General features: G+C 43.4%; 1 pseudogene; it reads right to left on the bottom strand.

Annotated features, from left to right (window-relative positions):
- Positions 1-17338: 17338 nt before the first annotated feature.
- Positions 17339-17512, bottom strand: LOC141111512 (U2 spliceosomal RNA; annotated as a pseudogene).
- Positions 17513-21324: the final 3812 nt, after the last annotated feature.

Below are 21324 nucleotides of genomic sequence, written 5' to 3'. Positions count from 1 at the left end.
TGGGTCAGGTAGGTCAGTGTGGGTCAGGTAGGTAGGTCAGTGTGTGTCAGGTAGGTCAGTGTGTGTCAGGTAGGTAGGTCAGTGTGGGTCAGGTAGGTCAGTGTATGTCAGGTAGGTCAGTGTATGTCAGGTAGGTCAGTGTGGGTCAGGTAGGTCAGTGTATGTCGGGTAGGTCAGTGAATGTCAGGTAGGTCAGTGTATGTCAGGTAGGTCAGTGAATGTCAGGTAGGTCAGTGTATGTCAGGTAGGTCAGTGTGTGTCAGGTAGGTTGGTGTATGTCAGGTAGGTCAGTGTGGGTCAGGTAGGTCAGTGTATGTCAGGTAGGTCAGTGTGTGTCAGGTAGGTCGGTGTATGTCAGGTAGGTCAGTGTGGGTCAGGTAGGTCAGTGTATGTCAGGTAGGTCAGTTTGTGTCAGGTAGGTCGGTGTATGTCAGGTAGGTCAGTGTGGGTCAGGTAGGTCAGTGTATGTCAGGTAGGTCAGTGTGGGTCAGGTAGGTCAGTGTATGTCAGGTAGGTCAGTGTATGTCAGGTAGGTCAGTGTGTGTCAGGTAGGTCGGTGTATGTCAGGTAGGTCAGTGTGGGTCAGGTAGGTCAGTGTATGTCAGGTAGGTCGGTGTATGTCAGGTAGGTCGGTGTATGTCAGGTAGGTCGGTGTATGTCAGGTAGGTCAGTGTGGGTCAGGTAGGTCAGTGTATGTCAGGTAGGTCAGTGTGTGTCAGGTAGGTCAGTGTATGTCAGGTAGGTCGGTGTATGTCAGGTAGGTCAGTGTAGGTCAGTGTGCCTCAGGTAGGTAGGTCAGTGTAGGTCAGTGCGCGTCAGGTAGGTAACAGCCCCTAGTTTCTTTGCCACCTAGCAATGCCCGTGGCGCCCCCTGTATTTCTCTTGCAGGCTTCCCTTTAATAATACAGAATTGTATTTATATTACAAATTGTGATATAATTTCCTTGTCCCGTCCCGGGCACGTCATTATCCGCTGCGTCTGTTCCTGCGCCCGCCGCACTCCGGAGATTAGTTCCACGTTCTGACTGCGGAACCCTCACAGACGTTATGGCGACCTTCACAGCGCACAGCCGGGAAAGTCACAACGTACAGAACGCGCTAATGTAATACAAACAGAGCGGCGGAGAGCCCAAGTGACACGGAGACTTAGGCAATCAGAAATGCTAATTTGCTTTGATGGTTCATTGTCCTTTATGGGGAATCTTCCGAGGACACCTTCACAATGAATTCAGCACGTTGGCTTCATTAGCATCTTGGAACGCAACTCTATAATGTGTTACTAACAGATAACTTTTTTCAGGTGCCGTCAGTGATGTTAAAGAAAACCTGCCGTGGTAGAAATATTAGTGTGGATTTTTCTTTTTTGTAGCTTTTTCATTTTCTTTACTGTTATCACACAGCTTCACGACTCTCAGTGATGAAAATGCCTACATTTCCTTTATAAATCTGTAGAGTCCAGAAAGAGTTTTCATGAAATCACTGTTAGAAAGAAATATCTAATGTGTTTCAGGGGTTCAGTTGCCCCCCCCCCTTTTCAGGGCTTATATAGCATGTAATGCTCCCCTTCATTAGGGCTTATATAATATGTAACCTCAAAAGTGATTGGACTCCATACATATGTATATTAAATATATACTGTACATACACACACACATATCATTATATATACAGTATACTGTATTATATAACATAATATATACTGTACACATGCCTTTACACGCACACAAACTTTATCGGCATCCCAGTCTTAATAAATTATTTGCTGGAGGAATGTCACAAGCATTCGCCCAGCTTTAAAGAATTACCCCCATATATTGTCCAATATGATTATTTACTATGACCGTCAGCTCCATCTAGTGGCCATAATGCTGTATTTTTTCTGAAATGCCTCAATTTGAAAAAATACCGCATTATGTCCACTAGATGGAGCTGATGGTAATAGGAAATTATGAGACAAAATACACTATATTGTCAAAAGTATTGGGACACCTGCCTTTACACACACATGAACTTTAATGGCATCCCAGTCTTAGTCCGTAGGGTTCAATATTGAGTTGGCCCACCCTTTGCAGCTAGAACAGCTTAAACTCTTCTGGGAAGGCCGTCCACAAGGTTTAGGAGTGTGTCTATGGGAATGTTTGACCATTCTTCCAGAAGAACATTTGTGAGGTCAGGCACTGATGTTGGAAGAGAAGGCCTGGCTCGCAGTCTCCGCTCTAATTTATTCCAAAGGTGTTCAATCGGGTTGAGGTCAGTCAAGTTCCTCCACCCCAAACTCACTCATCCATGTCTTTATGGACCTTGCTTTGTCCACTGGTTAGCAGTCATGTTGGAAAAGGAAGGGGCCATCCCCAAACTGTTCCCACAAAGTTGGGAGCATGAAATTGTCCAAAATGTCTTGGTATGCTGAAGCCTTAAGAGTTTCCTTCACTGGAACTAAGGAGCCAAGCCCAACCCCTGAAAAACAACCCCAGACCAACCCCGCACAAAGCAAGGTCCATAAAGACATGGATGAGCGAGTTTGGGGTGGAGGAACTTGACTGGCCTGCACAGAGTCCTGACCTCAACCCAACTGAACACCTTTGGGATGAATTAGAGTGGAGACTGCAAGCCAGGCTTTCTTGTCCACATCAGTGCCTGACATCACGAATGCTCTTCTGGAAGAATGGTCAAACATTCCCATAGACACACTCCTAAACCTTGTGGACAGCCTTCCCAGAAGAGTTGCAGCTGTTATGGCTGCAAAGGGTGGGCCAACTCAGTATTGAACTCTACGGACTAATGCCCTGTACACACGGTCGGACTTTGTTCGGACATTCCGACAACAAAATCCTAGGATTTTTTCCGACGGATGTTGGCTCAAACTTGTCTTGCATACACATGGTCACACAAAGTTGTTGGAAAATCTGATCGTTTTAAACGCGGTGACGTAAAACACGTACGTCGGGACTATAAACGGGGCAGTGGCCAATAGCTTTCATCTCTTTATTTATTCTGAGCATGCGTGGCACTTTGTCCATCGGATTTGTGTACACACGATCGGAATTTCCGACAATGGATTTTGTGTGTCGGAAATTCCTATGGAAAATGTGTGATGGCGCCTACACACGGTCGGAATTTCCGACAACAAGGTCCTATCACACATTTTCCATCGGAAAATCCGACCGTGTGTACGGGGCATTAGTATCACCCGCTCTCTTCCTGTACTGTGCAAATCCTGGGGATTTTGTTTCTCAGAACATATGCGCACTCCAAGAGTGGTCCTGCCTTACATTTCCACTAAGATGATTATGGCAGAATATAGTACATGCTATAGTACAGCTTCAACACACACATACAGGAAGGGACAATACAGAAGGATATACAACCATCATTTTTAGTGTAAATGTGTGGGTATTCTTACACCTTCTGAAGCACTAGAAATAAGTAAACCATCCCAGATGTGAAAACAATATCACTGTTACTCAAATACTATCTGCTTTCTCTCTATGTATGTTTCATCTTAATCAAAGAAAAAAACTATTAAATACCCATCATGCAGCCCCATCAATTGCCGCTACTGTGCCCCATTAATTGCCGCTACTGTGCCCCATCAATTGCCGCTACTATGCCCCATCAATTGCCGCTACTGTGCCCCATCAAATGCTGCCAGCGTGCATCGCCCGGGAGTCGGGACTTATCTGTCTCACAGCGGGTCACGGTGGTGTCCTCCACATCCACGCTCCTCGATGTCTCCAGTCCTCTCTATCAGGCGTCCAATCACAAGGCCTGTTGCTTCAGCCAATCAGGTGACAGGTAACCAGACCCGAGCACCTGATTGGCTGAGAGGCGGGTCAGTGTTAGGAAAGCGATTTATTCACTTTCCTAACACAACACTGGGTAAACAGCGAACGCACAGCATTGCGCCCGCTGTTTACCATTTTGGAAGCCTATTAGAGCCTATGGCTCTAATCAGGATGCCTATTAGAGCCTACAGTTCTAATCGGGCGCTTCCAAAAAATACCTCGCAAGGGGCCGGACACCTGAATAGGGGGCGGCATCGGCGACCATAGATAGATTCATGCAATGCATGAATCTATCTATGGTGAGAGAGAGGTGACAGGAGAGAGGGGGGCGGCGCTCCTGCGGCCTTTATGGACGCACCGCCACTGCCCCTGAGGCCGCATGGTGGCAAGTGCCAGGGGTGGCAAGCCTACCTGCACCCCACCATCTGGACAGGAAAGGACCCAGAGATCACATGTTCTCCCAATATATAGGCCAATCCCAGCATGCTCAGGGGCACCTCCCCTGTAATTGGCTGGGACTGCTACATACTCACTACCTATTTGCCTAACTCCCAACCACGTTCCAGAAAGCTCTACTAGTTTCTAAAAAGTGGGAGGAGTCCAAGCAAACTTCAACAGCACCCCAACACAGGAGCAGCCCTAATACATTGCAGCATTCATTTAGGCAGACCTGCTAAAGATAGATTTGCTCCACTGTTAGGCAGAAGAGCAAATGACACTAGTCTAACTATTTACATCCTACATTCACATATTACATAAACAAAGAAACAACATAAACAATAAAACAACACAAGTTATCCCTGCAGGCTGTAAACTTTGTCTTTAGTTCTTGGACATCAAACCACATCAGAAAGGTGGATTGATGCTGTTTAGTACTATCTAGGAACCAAACAAAATGAAAGGTCTTAGTGAATTATCATTACATTTCCCTCCTAGAAATAAAGTAATAGTATGAACACATATTAACCACAAAATACAAAACATATGGCCATGTTGATTTATGAGTGCACTCTTTATTACCCATATTAACCACTTAAGGACCGGAAGATTTTCCCCCTTAATGACCAGGCCAGTTTTTGCGATACGGCACTGCGTCGCTTTAACTGACAATTGCGCGGTGGTGCGACGCTGTACCCAAACAGAATTGACATCCTTTTTTCCCCACAAATAGAGATTTCTTTTGGTGGTATTTGATCACCTCTGCGTTTTTTTTATTTTTCGCGCTATAAACAAAAAAAGAGCAACAATTTAAAAAAAAAAAAACGCAATATTTTTTACTTTTTGCTATAATAAATATCCCCCAAAAATATATAAAAAAAAAAAATTTTTGTTCCTCAGTTTAGGCCGATATTTATTCTTCTACATATTTTCGGTAAAAAAAAAAAAAAAATAAATCGCAATACGCGTATATTGATTGGTTTGCGCAAAAGTTATAGCATCTACAAAATGGGGGATAGATTTATAGCATTTTTATTATTTTATTTATTTTTTTACTAGTTTTGGCGGCGATCAGCGATTTTTATTGGGACTGCGACATCATGGCGGACACGTCGGACAATTTTGACACATTTTTGGGACCCTTGTCATTTATACAGCGATCAGTGCTATAAAAATTCATTGATTACTGTAGAAATGTCACTGGCAGTGAAGGGGTTAACACTAGGGGGTGATCAAGGGGTTAATGTGTTCCCTAGTGTGTGCTCTAACTGAAGGGGGAGGGGACTGTGTAGGGGAGATGACAGATCGCTGTTCATACTCTGTATGAACAGACGATCTGTCTCTTCTCCCCTCAGAGAACTGGAAACTGTGTGTTTACACCAGGGCTGGTGCAAGGATTTTTGACACCCTTGGCTCCACCCCTGACTCCACCCACTTTACCCTGCCCATGTATACCCCACCTTTTTAACAAAATGTCCATCAAATGCAGCCTCACCAGCGCCCATCAAATGCAGCCTCACCAGCGCCCATCAAATGCAGCCTCACCAGCGCCCATCAATGCAGCCTCACCAGCGCCCATCAATGCAGCCTCACCAGTGCCCATCAATGCAGCCTCACCAGTGCCCATCAATGCAGCCTCACCAGTGCCCATCAATGCAGCCTCACCAGTGCCCATCAATGCAGCCTCACCAGTGCCCATCAAATGCAGCCTCACCAGCGCCCATCAAATGCAGCCTCACCAGCACCCATCAAATGCAGCCTCACCAGCGCCCATCAATGCAGCCTCACCAGTGCTCCACCCCTGACTCCACCCACTTTACCCTGCCCATGTATACCCCACCTTTTTAACAAAATGTCCATCAAATGCAGCCTCACCAGCGGCAATCAATGCAGCCTCACCAGTGCCCATCAAATGCAGCCTCATCAGTGCCCATCAATGAATGTTCGCTTGCTTCCATTCATTCGAGAGTCGGGACACAGACACAGTTCTCCGCCACTGCAGCATCCCTGATGCTATGTGCCAATGGAGCAGTGGCTGCCTGATGCTGAGACTTAGTTGCTTGCTGCAGCGAGAAGAGAGTAGGAACACCAGTGGCCGGGCGCCCTAGGCGGCTGCCTAGTTTGCCTAGTGGTAGCACAGGCCCTGGTTTACACACACAGATCCTGGTTCTCGGTGTGCCACGAGCGATCGCAGGAGCCCGGCGGTGATCGCGACCGCTGGGCCCTCGCATCAGCTCCGTGGCCGCGGGGCAAAGCAACGATACATAATGTTGTTTCGCCCAGCCGTGCCATTCTGCCGCAGTACAACTGCAGCGGCTGGTCGGCAAGTGGTTAAGGGGGCGTGGCAAGGGGTGTGTCCTATGCCTGCATACTTTTGCTGATAGGTTGTCCCTCATTCCCATCTCAGAAAGTTGGGAGGTAGGGGGAGGTGTTTTGTAATACATTGAGCTAGCAGGGAACAATGCTGATAACAGTCCAGAGGCAGAGAACATGGGAAGTCATCAGCTCACAAGATTTCTGGCTGATGAACAGCTATCTATTTTATTTATTTTTTTTGCACTTTTTGAAAAGATATGATAAAAAGTTTCCAAAAAGACCACAAGGGAGCAAATAAGATTAAATGTAATGCTAGAATTACATATACTTTTACATTATCAGATAATAAAATCCAACAAACTTCAAGGAACACAAAATACTAATCTATTTTAAAATCCACTCAGCTCCTGCTGGGCATACAAGTAACAATAGAACCATTTATTATAACAATGGTTTAGATAAAATAATTATATCTTTCAGAAATCAGTTGCACTAAGAGAACGCTTTGATCAATAGGACTTTGTCTTTGTCAGAAATGAAACAATGAGCCCTGGCTGGAAATCTGATTTAGCCCAAATGAATTCTTTCTTTGTTTTATCAAATGATCACTTTGAAGCTGTGGGATTTATTGACAGGTTTTTTTTTTTTTGTGTGTGGATGGTGCAAGTAAGGCAGTCCATAGACGGAGCTAATCTCTTTCCTGCAACCACGGGCGGTGTTGATGGGGGAATCCCTCCCACGGATCCATTGTCTTCCCCTGGGGGCTATAACAGCCGCTTGCAATAATCGCATGTAAAATCCGACAGGTTGGTTGATCAGTCGATCAGCTTGGCACATTCAGCCTGGCCATACATGGTTCAAATCTCGGCCGGTTCAGCAGGAACCATCTATTAGAATAGATTCAGACCCTTATGAGGAGTACAGTGATCATGCATGGTGGGCTCAGTTACCTCTAGGGTCTGGTTATATTCTCTCCATGTTTCTTCACACTGTCCAAAGTCATCCTGTCATTAACTTAACCACTTCAGCTCCAGAAGATTTAACTCCCCCCCCCCCTTCATGACCAGGCCATTTTTTGTTGTGTCCAAGCCTGATATTAACCACTTCAGCCCTGGAAGGTTTTGCCCCCTTCATGACCAGGTCATTTTTTGCGATACGGCACTGCGTTATTTTAACTGACAATTGCGCAGTCGTGCGACGCTGTACCCAGATAAAATTTCTGTCCTTTTTTTCCCCACAAATAGAGCTTTCTTTTAGTGGTATTTGATCACTTCTGCATTTTCTATTTTTTGCGCTATAAACGACAATTTTAAAGAAAAAAAACAATATTTTTTACTTTCTGCTATAAAACATATCCAATCATTTTTTTTTTTTTTTTTTCATCAATTTAGGCCAATATGTATTCTGCTACATGTTTTTGGTAAAAAAAAAAAAAAAGCAATCCCAGTGAGCGTAGATTGATTGGTTTGCGCAAAAGTTTTAGCATCTGGGATATATTTATGGAATCTTTATTTATTGATTTATTTATTTATTTTTTACTAGTAATGGCGGCGATCAGCGACATATAGTGGGACAGCGAAATTGCGGTGGTCAAATCTGACACTTTTGACATTTTTTTGGGGACCAGTGACGCTAATAAAGTGATCAGTGCTAACAATATGCACTGTCACTGTACTAATGACACTGTCTGGGAAGGGGTTAACACCAGGGGCGATCAAAGGGTTAACTGTGTTAATAGCTGGTGTGGGGAGGTGCTTTTACTAAGGGAAGATATGGATCCATGTTCCTGCTTTGCAGGAACACAGGATCCATGCCTTCCCTACTGATAGAATGGCGATCTGCCTTGTTTACATAGGAAGACTGCCGTTCTGCCTGTGTAACGGACGATCAGTGGGTGGTGGCGGACATCACGTCCATGGTACCCGATGATCACCTCCCGCTGAATTTCAATCCATACATGACTGTCAATAAAATAGTCCTCGTGTGTGTATTTATGACTGTAGTGGGGACATTTGAGAAACAGCTCCATATTGGATTGTAAGCTTTTATAAGGCTTGGTTCACATCTATGCATTTTGCGATTGATGTGTTCTACGGTGCATTTTGCTGTGCGCTTTTTTTGCACGTGTGATTTTATAGCGATTTGCGCAGTCCTTGATAGTCAAAAAGGATATAAATCCACTTTGTGTGTTCCAAATGCCTTTACATCCCCAGATTTTACCTTGTAAAAGTAGCGGTGACATCATCACTGTGCTGTACATACCCTGTCAATGATGCAGAGAGCAAAGCTGTGGGAGGGGTCCAGCAGGCCCCACCCACTACAGGCTGCCTGCAGAACACTACAGGAGGGGGGCGGAGACAAGACCAGTCACCCAGCACAAGGAGGGAGAGCAGCAGTGAGCGGTCTTTATTACAGGAAGCTCCTGTACAGAGGGAAAGTCTCACACACACACTGGATTACTGCACTGCCCGGTAACAGTCAGAATCTTGGCCAGTTCCTTCAGAGCCGGCAGAGATTTGAATAATGTATGGCCGGCCTTAAAGGGGTTGTAAAGGTAAAAATTTTTTCACCTTAATGCATTCTATGCATTAAGGTGAAAAAACTTCTGACAGAACCGCCGCCCCCAGCCCCCCCGTTTTACTTACCTGACGCCTCGAAAGTCAGCTTCGCGTTCCCGACATCTGTTCCTCCGCTCACCCTGGCCGCTGATTGGCTGCAGTGGATGGATTGAAAGCAGCGCAGCCATTGGCTCGCGCTGCTGTCAATCACATCCGATGACGCGGCGCGCCGGGGGGCGGGGCCGAGTGATACAGCGAGCGGCTATAGCCGCCGGCTGTATCACGGGAGCGCGCCCGCAAGCACTCACCACCGTGCAAGGGAGCTCGCATTAAGGTGGTGAATGCTTGCGGGGAGGAGCTGAAACAGCCGCCGAGGGACCCCAGAAGACGAGGTTCGTGGCCACTCTGTGCAGAACGAGCTGCACAGTGAAGGTAAGTATAACATGTTTGTTATTTTAAAAAAAAAAAAAAAACACCTTTACAAACGCTTTAAGTGTGTATTGAGGAGCGCCTGCTATAAAGAATCTCTCATCACAGTACCACTTTATATATGAAACTGATAAGCATGTAGTTGTTGACTTAGGTATGTTCTACTACATAGTTACAATGATAATGATGTGTTTGTTGGATCAAACATGTTCAGCTTTGTAGCTACAAGGATTACATTTACAATGCAGTCTAGGCAGCCGAGTTGTTGTCATAGACCTTTTATTGACAGTTGATGTTTTTTTTAATAGATTTATGCCATCCAAACTTTTTATTTTTATACAGGCACCATCGATTATTTTAATGATTTTTTTTTTTGCCAATAGCATGGTGTTGGCATGTATTACAGTTTTATCAGGTTTTTTTTTGTTCATTCACATTTTTTTTCTATTCAGACATGTTTGTACAAACAGGTATATACTCTGTGACTGTGCGGTGCCCTGCCATGATTAAAAAAAGGGTTTTGTGTCACCTAGGGTTCTGGCCCAAGTAAGCTGAGGGACTTGTGTCATGCTGAGGAACTGGATTCTCGGTTTCATCAATGATTGATAAAAACTGGTTTGGGTCCTGGAGCCCAGAGGCTTTGTAGAGACTAGGGAGGAATGAAGCTTCCAATGCTGGGTCCATGTTTTGCTGTCAACAAGCACACTGGTAGTGCAGCTGTGTCCAAGCCTGATATTAACCACTTCAGCCCTGGAAAGTTGTGCCCCCTTCGTGACCAGGCCATTTTTTGCGATACAGCACTGCGTTACTTTACCTGACAGTTGCGCGGTCGTGCGACGCTGTACCCAAATAAAAATGATGTCCTTTTTTCCCCACAAATAGAGCTTTCTTTTGGTGGTATTTGATCACCTCTGCGGTTTTTATTTTTTGCACTATAAAAAAAAAAAAACAATATGTTTTGCTTTCTGCTATAAAACACATTCAATAAAAAAAAATCAAAATTTTTCATCAATTTATATGTATTCTGCTACATGTTTTTGGTAAAAAAATAAAAATAAACGTATATATATTGGTTTGCGCAAATGTTATCGCGTCTACAAACTATGGGATATTTTTATGACATTTTTTTTTTAACTAGTAATGACAGCGGTCAGCGATTTTTAGTGGGACTGCGACATTGCGGCGGACAAATCAGACACCTAATGCCCCGTACACACGGTCGGACATTGATCGGACATTCCGACAACAAAATCCTAGGATTTTTTCGAACGGATGTTGGCTCAAACTTGTCTTGCATACACACGGTCACACAAAGTTGTCAGAAAATCCGATCGTTCTGAACGTGGTGATGTAAAACACGTACGTCGGGACTATAAACGGGGCAGTAGCCAATAGCTTTCATCTCTTTATTTATTCTGAGCATGCGTGGCACTTTGTGCGTCGGATTTGTGTACACACGATCGGAAATTCCGACAACGGATTTTGTTGTCGGAAAATTTTATATCCTGCTCTCAAACTTTGTGTGTCGGAAAATCCGATGGAAAATGTGTGATGGAGCCCACACACGGTCGGAATTTCCAACAACAAGGTCCTATCACACATTTTCCGTCGGAAAATCCGATCGTGTGTACGGGGCATTACTGACATTTTTGACACTTTTTTGGGAACCAGTGACATTATTACAGTAATCAGTGCTAAAAATATGCACTGTCACTGTACTAATGACACTGGCAGGGAAGGGGTTAACACCAGGGGCAATCAAAGGGTTAAGTGTGTCCCTAGGGGGTGCTTGCTAACTGTGTGGGGGGGTGGACTGACTGGGAGAACACAGAGACCCGTGTTCCTGCCTAGCAGGAACACAAGATCACTGTGTTCTACCCTCTCAGAATGTTCTGACTCTCTGGGGAATGATCAGCGGGTCCGGGCGGACATCACATCCATCGGATACACTGATTGGCTCCCCCTCTGGCCAATCAGCACCCACACGTGCCCCCCGCTGTCGATTGCACGAAATGACGTACAGGTACGTTGTTTCCCGCAATAGAATCGCTGTATATCCACAGTGGGCGGTCTTTAAGTAGTTAAAGTGACACCAAGTTTAAAGAAAAAATTCTGTTCAAGTACGTATTTTCAAAAAAGTATCTTATATTGTTCACAGTCTCCAAAAAATCTGCAAATTCCTTTTTTTTTTTTCTGTTGTGATCCAATTTCCTGTCCTTGGTAGGGTTTGGGGGTGTATGCTTGTTCCCCCCTTTCCTGGTCTGGTATGAATTTTTAGGGGGACCTCACCCTTTTTTTTTTTTTTTAACAAGAACAAGGGCCTGTTCCCCAGAAACCTGGCTGGTGGTTGTGGGGGTCTGTGGGTGGGAGGCTTATCAGAATTTGGAAACTGCCTTTAATAATGGGAAGGGCAGATACCGGCCTCCAGATACCCCCTCCAAGGGGTATTGAAATGAATATTCCACTAAATGCAGGGTAACACAAATTTCAATTGGGTCCCTCCCATTATTTGTACCCAGTTTGCATTGCCATCCCTGCTCATGTATTCTTGGCCAGAGCAGGGATGGCCTTATGGAAAAAAAAAAAAAAAAAAGTAAATGATTTTGAACAAAAAATAGGTTAATATGGGATTGTCCAGACCATGACTTAAAGGAAGGGGGCTGTTTTGACCAGTTCTGTATCATGTGTGATTCAATAAGGCATATTCTCCCTACATAACCCCAACTTCCCACAACCTCTCCTGTCATAATGAAGGAGGAGTAGAAAATAGAGGAGGAACTGAAGGAAGGAGGGGAGCATGAAGAAGATGAGGTCTGAAGACCTCAAAAAATGATCTCCAAATAGGTTGTCTTCAATAGAAGTAGGAGCTCCATGACAGTATATTTAGTGTAAAGTTTTGTGTGGCTCATCCACTTAACGGGCCCTCTGGATTCCTTTACAAACAGCCCAGACAGATCAAAGTATATACACAGAAACAGTCTATTAAGCTTCAAAGGAGTAAAACATTAATCAGAGGTTCTGTAAGCTTCAAAGAATTTCTATTATGCCTCGTAACAGGGTCAGTAGGACTTACAGCAGTATATAGTATACAAACTTTTCAGCCGGATTTTAATCACCTGGTTGTTAAAGATTAATGGCATTTTACCAGCAGTTTTGGATAGCTGGGAAAACAGACGTGGTCGTAAACACTATCCACTTTTGCATCTGACACTTTTTGACATGATCCTGGTGCAGGTAATTAGCTCCATTGGGCAGACAATCTTCAAGCCAACAGCCTATTAGCAGAAACTTAAGGACATGCTGTAAATATTTTAGCAATAAATGAACAGCCAGCCACATTTCACTGTGCTTACAGTGGGGACAGAAAGTATTCAGACCCCCTTAAATTTTTCACTCTTTGTTATATTGCAGCCATTTGCTAAAATCGTTTCAGTTCATTTTTTCCTCATTAATGTACACACAGCACCCCATATTGACAGAAAAACACAGAATTGTTGACATTTTTGCAGATTTATTAAAAAATAAAAACTGAAATATCACATGGTCCTAAGTATTCAGACCCTTTGCTCATTATTTAGTAGAAGCACCGTTTTGATCTAATACAGCCATGAGTCTTTTTGGGAAAGATGCAACAAGTTTTTCACACCTGGATTTGGGGATCCTCTGCCATACCTCCTTGCAGATCCTCTCCAGTTCTGTCAGGTTGGATGGTAAACGTTGGTGGACAGTCATTTGTAGGTCTCTCCAGAGATGCTCAATTGGGTTTAAGTCAGGGCTCTGGCTGGGCCATTCAAGAACAGTCACAGAGTTGTTGTGAAGCCACTCCTTTGTTATTTTAGCTGTGTGCTTAGGGTCATTGTCTTGTTGGAAGGTAAACCTTCGGCCCAGTCTGAGGTCCTGAGCACTCTGGAGAAGGTTTTCATCCTGGATATCCCTGTACTTGGCTGCATTCATCTTTCCCTCGATTGCAACCAGTCGTCCTGTCCCTGCAGCTAAAAAACACCCCTACAGCATGATGCTGCCACCACCATGCTTCACTGTTGGGACTGTATTGGACAGGTGATGAGCAGTGCCTGGTTTTCTCCACACATACCGCTTAGAATTAAGGCCAAAAAGCTCTAACTTGGTCTCATCAGGCCAGAGAATCTTATTTCTCACCATCTTGGAGTCCTTCAGGTGTTTTTTTAGCAAACTCCATGCAGGGCTGCAGTGATGGTTGACTTTCTACAACTTTCTCCCATCTCCTGACTGCATCTCTGGAGCTCAGCCACAGTGATCTTTGGGTCCTTCTTTACCTCTCTCAACAAGGCTCTTCTCCCCCGATAGCTCAGTTTGGCCAGACGGCCAGCTCTAGGAAGGGTTCTGGTCGTCCCAAACGTCTTCCATTTAAGGATTATGGAGGCCACTGTGCTCTTAGGAACCTTAAGTGCAGCAGAAATGTTTTTGTAACCTTGGCCAGATCTGTGCCTTACCACAATTCTGTCTCTGAGCTCTTCAGGCAGTTCCTTTTGACCTCATGATTCTCATTTGCTCTGACATGCACTGTGAGCTGTAAGGTCTTATTTAGACAGGTGTGTGGCTTTCCTAATCAAGTCCAATCAATATAATCAAACACAGCTGGACTCAAATGAAGGTGTAGAACCATCTCAAGGATGATCAGAAGAAATGGACAGCACCTGAGTTAAATATATGAGTGTCACAGCAAAGGGTCTGAATACTTAGGACCATGTGATATTTCAGTTTTTCTTTTTTAATAAATTAGCAAAAATGTCAACAATTCTGTGTTTTTCTGTCAGTATGGGGTGCTGTGTGTACATTAATGAGGAAAAAAATGAACTTAAATGATTTTAGCAAATGGCTGCAATATAACAAAGAGTGAAAAATTTAAGGGGTTCTGAATACTTTCCGTCCCCACTGTATCTCTCACTGCAGAAACGAAATCCGCACATAAATCCTGATATAACAAAGCCACATTAATAACAGGCATCTTTCCAAATGTATCAATGCATTATGATTCATTTGATCCTAAACATGACTATGCTATCGTATATAGGAGGCAGAGTAAACACATTTCATGTCCTGTGTAATCTGAATATATGATGTGTATCATTTTTAGTCTCTATAAAATGGTACTTGCATTCTGCACAATAATATGTGGGTTATCAGACCATAGCATGGGGTAAAATAAAATATGACTACATTTGGAAAACTCACATTGTGGGAGGGACTGTTGGGAGATATCATAAACATGATAAAATTCCTACCTTCCCCTCCCCAGACCCTTTGATTGGTGCATTTGCCACTCTGGAGCTCTCCATGCTGAGAGTCATTCTAAGAGCCAATCATTCTGATACACTAGATTGGGTTTATTTATTTTCAATTTTGTATTATCCTTTATTTCTTTTCTTTTAGGCCTAATCTCTAATGCTCTAAATAACAATTAAATTGATCTTTGAAGGGTGTTATTATAATTTCACCTCTGCTGTATCCTTGTCTGGTGTGACAGCATGTATTCCAGACATTTCTTGAAAGTCAGAATTGCTATGACAGATACTGTGAATGGTGAGTTCTTCTGTTAAAACGTAGTGGCAACTATACTAGAATATATACAAGAAAAGGGGATGCACGAATAAACAGGGTATAACCAGGACTGGGACTGGGAACAAGGGGAGAAGAGATGGGGAAACAGGTTACAAGGTGCATGGACCAGGATAATCAGCAAGTAAGGCATATAGCTAAGGGTCTATTCACATGGTCTGTCTGATTAGGTCCGCCTGTCAGTTTTCCAAGCAGACCTGATTGGACCTTGCAGTCTCCTTTATGGAGTGGCAGATGTCAGCAGACTCATGTCCGCTGACACCCACCGCCATCCAATCCGATCCTGCCCACAGAAAACATACGGATGGTGGTCCCATTTTCCGTTTTCTGGGGGATCGGATGGAAACAGACAGGTGGTCCGTTTCCATCTGATTTCCCCATAGCGGAGAGTGGAACTATGTCCGTGTCCACTCTGCACATTGAGGAGCGATCCTCTGCTGAGCAAGCAGAATCTGCAAGATGGACAAAAAAGGGCACTTAGGAGTGTGTTTCTAGTACACTTACCGAAGAAGTAGGACCCTTACCTGACCCCCCAAGGCACGAGGCCCCTGATGGGGGCAAGGCACACTCATGGTCCACCTAGCCATAAGGCCTGGTGGACCCCTCTCCTCATGGTCAGCTGACCACCAAGTACTAGATGAGAGTCTCTCCTGAAGAGAGACCCCCTCCCGGTTCAGAGAAGGAAGGAACCTGATGGCCACACATCCTCCCCCTAGACTTCAGGGTACACTCCATCCAAGTGAAAAGGGAAAACACAAACATAAGTGTGAGTGACACACGTGGAGAGAAAAAATAAATGAAATAAATAAGTTCTAGTGCAAGTACATTGGCCTTGCGGCCTGGTGACAAAGTTGCCCCGGTCTAGCCCAAGAGGCGCAGTGCAAAAAAAGCAACAGTTGACATGGTCTTGTGCTCATTCTTACAGTGGGTTTCTCTGGCCCATAGTGATACTAAGAGCCCCCCTGGGGCAACCAGGGGGCACTGACACCATAGGTTAACTGCCTCCCCAGCCCTTGACCAGACCAGATAGCATCATTCAAATCAGGGGGCACTAGGCTCCTCAAGTTTGTCAGCGTGGAATTACTCCCATACCCCACCTTACCCATTGAGTGCCCCAGTTTCTGTTCCTACAGGACAAAACTTCAGAGCCCCCAAAGTGTGAACTTATACAAACATACTGTATATACAGCGCTGTCTAACACGCACTACAGCAGCCAGCACAGCAGTGTATAGAAATAAATGAAAAAAGGTGAAAATGTGCAGCGCTTAACAGATGAATTATGAACTTGAATTCAATATGTGAAAAAATATAAAGTGTACATTATAACATATACATAGTAAAAAACAGTGTTCATAAATGAAGATAAGGGACCAAAAAAAAAGTCCTATAGAAATAATCTAAATAAGAAATCCAATGAAATAAATGACAATCTATGAAATCATAAAGAGGACATCAAAAAAACTGATAGAAGATCCACCACCAAAAGCACCAGTCGCTTACCAGGGGGATTTAACTCATACAGGTATATACCTGATGAGTCAATCAAACTTTGTAAAGTACCCAGAACGAATCGAGCTCACTGTATGGACACAGCGTAATTCCGTGAGGAATATTTATTGTGAAAACAAAGGAAATACACTTACATTTCCAAGATTAAAATATTAGAATAAGTGCTTCTAAAACGACAGTAATAATGGAGTCAAAATGATGCCTTTTGAGGTGAAACGCGTTGGGATGCTATGCTGACTCCATTGTTATTGTCCTTTTAGAAGCGCTTATTCTATCTTGGAAATGTAAGTGTATTTCCTTTGTTTTCACAATAAATATTCCTCATGGAATTACGCTGTGTGCCCTCCTTTTTCTTTTTCATTGTTGGGTTTATCTGTCCATTTTAAAATCAATTTGCTGATATCCACCGTCCTGAACGTCCTTCTGGAGATTGTGTCCATGCAGTGAGCCCGATTCATTCTGGGTACTTTATAAAGTTTGATTGACTCATACCTCTATGAGTTCCAACCGCTCTGGTAAGCGACTGGTGCTTTTGGTGGTGGATATTCTATCAGTTTTTTTGATGTCCTCTTTATGATTTCATAGATTGTCATTTATTTCATTGGATTTCTTATTTGGATTATTTCTATAGGACTTTTTTTTGGTCCCTTATCTTCATTTATGGAGACAGTTTTTTACTATGTATATGTCATAATGTACACTTTATATTTTTTCACATATTGAATTCAAGTTCATAATTCATCCGTTAAGCGCTGCACATTTTCACCTTTTTTTTTATTTATTACTACCAAATGGCAGAATGATGGTGGGACACCACTACTGGACACTGATAAGAACAGATACTACACTTGATCTTAGCCAAAAGGCAAGCTAGGGAAGAATAAGGTAGGTGATGCTGGACAACCTCCAGCCAGGAAATGAGGTGGGCTTCATCTGAGGAAGCTCACAGTGTACAATAAAATCAGGGTACGCAACTTCAGAAGAAGACCCTGTACAACTGTGCAAGACTGGAAGGATGGAGTTCAGTTTTAAATATAAGTAAAGCAAATTTACAAACCAAAAATGGTTCTTTACCAGCTTCGTGAGATAACCACAGATCACACAGATTACCCATTGAAATATTCCAAACAAATCATCCCAATTCATCATTAGTTTTGATTTGCACAAACCCTTTTTTAGTCATTGTAAACTTACCCGGGGACTGGGGGTCACCTATGGGTGGGGGAGTATACAGAACTGGTAAAGGAGATCCTTTTACCAGCCTGAGGCAGCTCACCCAAGGTTCCAGATTTCTACCTTTTAGACATTGACTCAATCCTCAGCAAATTCTGGAATAGGTGGATATGTTCGATCTTTTTAGTCAGCATGCCGTTCAGTGGACAATAACTCTGTAGATCAATATATCACTTCTGGGTGGAGCTGGCCTTTTAATACCATGTATTTTTAATGCCGGAAAGAATGATTTTCATTACCAAACCATTCAGGACTTGGCCGTAAACACCGCCGGCTGTCAGAACACTGCTTCGTCAGGTGGGTTTTAGCATTGGCCCATCTGGCGTTGTTCGTTACCACCATGATTTATGTATTGTCTCACAATTTACAGCCTCTGAAATATTCAGCACATTCCGCATAAAGAGCGAGCTCTGCGCCGAGAAAACAAGCTGTCTTTCCTCCACAATTCCTGGGAGAGGACGGGAAAAAAACACCCCTAACAGAAGAAGAGACGTTTTAAGAGCCGGTTACGGCCGGCCACAAATTGCTTGTTTTTTGCTTTCCTCGCTCCTGCAATATCACGGCTCCCAGAGTGTCAATTCCAGGCCAAAATTTGCCAGCTAAGCACAAAGAGCCATTATAGCCCACGTCCTCCAGTGATTGTTTACCGTGAATCAAAACGCTGCCTGCCCAATTCAAGTAATAAAACATCATCGCGGATGCTCAGCTGTCTATAAAAATGGACATTTTATTTGAAACTGACCTCGGGCCTTTCGGATTATGATACATCGAATCATTTTTTTATGCGCATTTCTGATTTGGATTCTCTATTTCGTGACACGATCTAAAAATGAGTCTGGGCTTCTCTCCCGAGGCTGCTGTGAGCTACACCATACTAACCTACAGTGACAAGGAAGTTAGTATGAATTCTGCAGCTGTCCTGTGCAGAGACGGCCAACAGGATATCCATGGCAAATAAGTTACCAGCCCAATTTAAAATTTTTTTTTTTTTAATTATGGGTTTAATTTTGGATCTTTTTTTCATTTTAAACATTGGACTGCATGTGTCTTTACACAGACAGTTCAACAAAACAAGTTAACGGCCCTTTTTTTTTTTTATTTTTTTTTTTACATTTTCAGGATTTTTTTTTAACATTGGAATATGAAATATGAAAATATGGAGGGAATTTTTGGGACTTTAAATGAGGCACTTCTACACGTGCCTCCATCCGTGGTTCAGGTACACAAGAAAGAGGAGGTTGGGACTTTAGATGAGGCTATTGACTAGTGGAGGTTAGGTTGTAAAAGCATTTAATTGGCATAGATGGATGTACAAATACACAACAATTATACAAAAATAAGTAAAGGATAAATTAATTGTACCCAGTGCATGAACATCCAGATATCATGATTACATATATAACTTCATGGCATAGAGTATAAAATGAATTGATAAGTAAATGTTTATATATCTACACGGACATGTCATCTGAATGGCACATAAGAATATTGTAAAGGTACGTAAATATTGTAAACATCATATGTTGTAGATAGTGAGTCTGGATTGATTCCTATTAGCAGGCATATGACTGCATCCTAGCTACCCAACGCGTTTTGTGTATAGCAAACTTCCTCAGGGGCGGATGCTCAAAAGTATATGAAATAAAATATAATAATATAATGTAAGTATGGAGCAAGGGCCAGAAGGATTTGTCTCTCACGGGAGCGAAGGTAGTCAAGGGTCTTGCACGAGCAGGGCGCACCCACAGAATCCCCAGAGCACAAATCACCGATCTCCATGGTGTACGCAAGTGAGCAGGAATAAGAATATTCAATGAGTCTGGGGTATGTGCATAAAAGTAAGGAGTTCCTGTGAAGTGCAGCCTATCCAACTCCACACAGGGGATCAAGCACACACATATCCACCCCAGCAGCCCAGCCAATAACTCAGATCCTGTCCACAGTAGCGGAGCGGGTTGGATGGGAAGGTAACAGAGAGCGGCAACCAGCTACACTAGAACTGAACTAACTAGTACTAAACAGGAGGGGGGGGGGGGCAGAGGAAAAATACCAAAATCACATTAGTAAACAAGTTACAGTGCCTTAAAGTATTCATACCCCTTGAAATTTTCCACATTTGATCATGATACAACCAAAAACGCTAATGGGTTATATTGGGATTTTATGTGACAGACCAATACAAAGTGGCACATAATTGTGAAGAGGAAGGAAAATGATAAATGGTTTTCAAAGTTTTTTACAAAAAAAAAATGTGAAAAGTGTGGTGTGCAATTTTATTCAGCCCCCTTTTCTCTAATGTCTCTAACTAAAATCTAGTGGAACCAATTGCCTAATTAGTAAATAGAGTCCACCTGTGTGTAATTGAATCTCAATATAAATACAGCTGTTCTGTGAAGCCCTCGGAGGTTTGTTAGAGAACCTTAGTGAACAAACAGCATCATGAAGTCCAAGGAACACACCAGACAGGTCAGGGATAAAGTTGTGGAGAAGTTTAAAGCAGGGTTAGGTTATAAAAAAAATATCCCAAGCTTTGAAACATCTCACAGAGCACTGTTCAATCCATCATCCAAAAATGGAAAGAGTATGGCACAACTGCAAACCTACCAAGACATGGCCGTCCACCTAAACTGACAGGCCGGGAAAAGAGAGCATTAATCAGAGAAGAAGCCAAGAGGCCCATGGTAACTCTGGGGGAGCTGCAGAGATTCACAGCTCAGGTGGGAGAATCTGTCCACAGGACAACTATTAGTCGTGTTCTCCACAAATCTGGCCTTTATGGAAGAGTGGCAAGAGGAAAACCATTGTAGAAAGAAACCCATAAGAAGTCCTGTTTGTAGTTTGTGAGAAGCCATGTGGGGGACACAGCAAACATGTGGAAGAAGGTGCTCTGGTCAGATGAGACCAAAATTTAACTTTTTGGCATAAAAGCAAAATGCGATGTGTGGCGGAAATCAAACACTGCACATCACCCTGAACACACCATCCCCACTGTGAAACACGGTGGTGGCAGCATCATGTTGTGGGGATGCTTTTCTTTAGCAGCGATGGGGAAGCTGGTCAGAGTTGATGGGAAGATGGTTGGAGCCAAATACAGGGCAATCTTAGAAGAAAACCTGTTAGAGTCTGCAAAAGACTTTAGACTGGGGCAGAGGTTCACCTTCCATCAGGACAACGACCCTAAACATACAGCCAGAGCTACAATGGATTGGTTTAGATCAGGGATCCTCAAACTACAGCCCTCCAGCTGTTGCAGAACTACACATCCCATGAGGCATTGTAAAGCTCTGACATTCACAGACATGACTAGGTATGATGGGAATTGTAGTTCCTGAACAACAGGAGGGCCGTAGTTTGAAGACCTCTTGGTTTAGATCAAAGCATATTCATGTCTAAGATGGGCCCAGTTAAAGTCCAGACCTAAATCCAATTGAGACTCTGTGGCAAGACTTGACAATTG

This window comes from Aquarana catesbeiana, linkage group LG10 (assembly GCF_042186555.1).
Source record: "Aquarana catesbeiana isolate 2022-GZ linkage group LG10, ASM4218655v1, whole genome shotgun sequence".
NCBI classification, from domain to species: Eukaryota; Metazoa; Chordata; class Amphibia; order Anura; family Ranidae; genus Aquarana; species Aquarana catesbeiana.
Note: the sequence above shows the minus strand (reverse complement) of the source record. Positions and strands in the feature narration are given on the sequence as shown.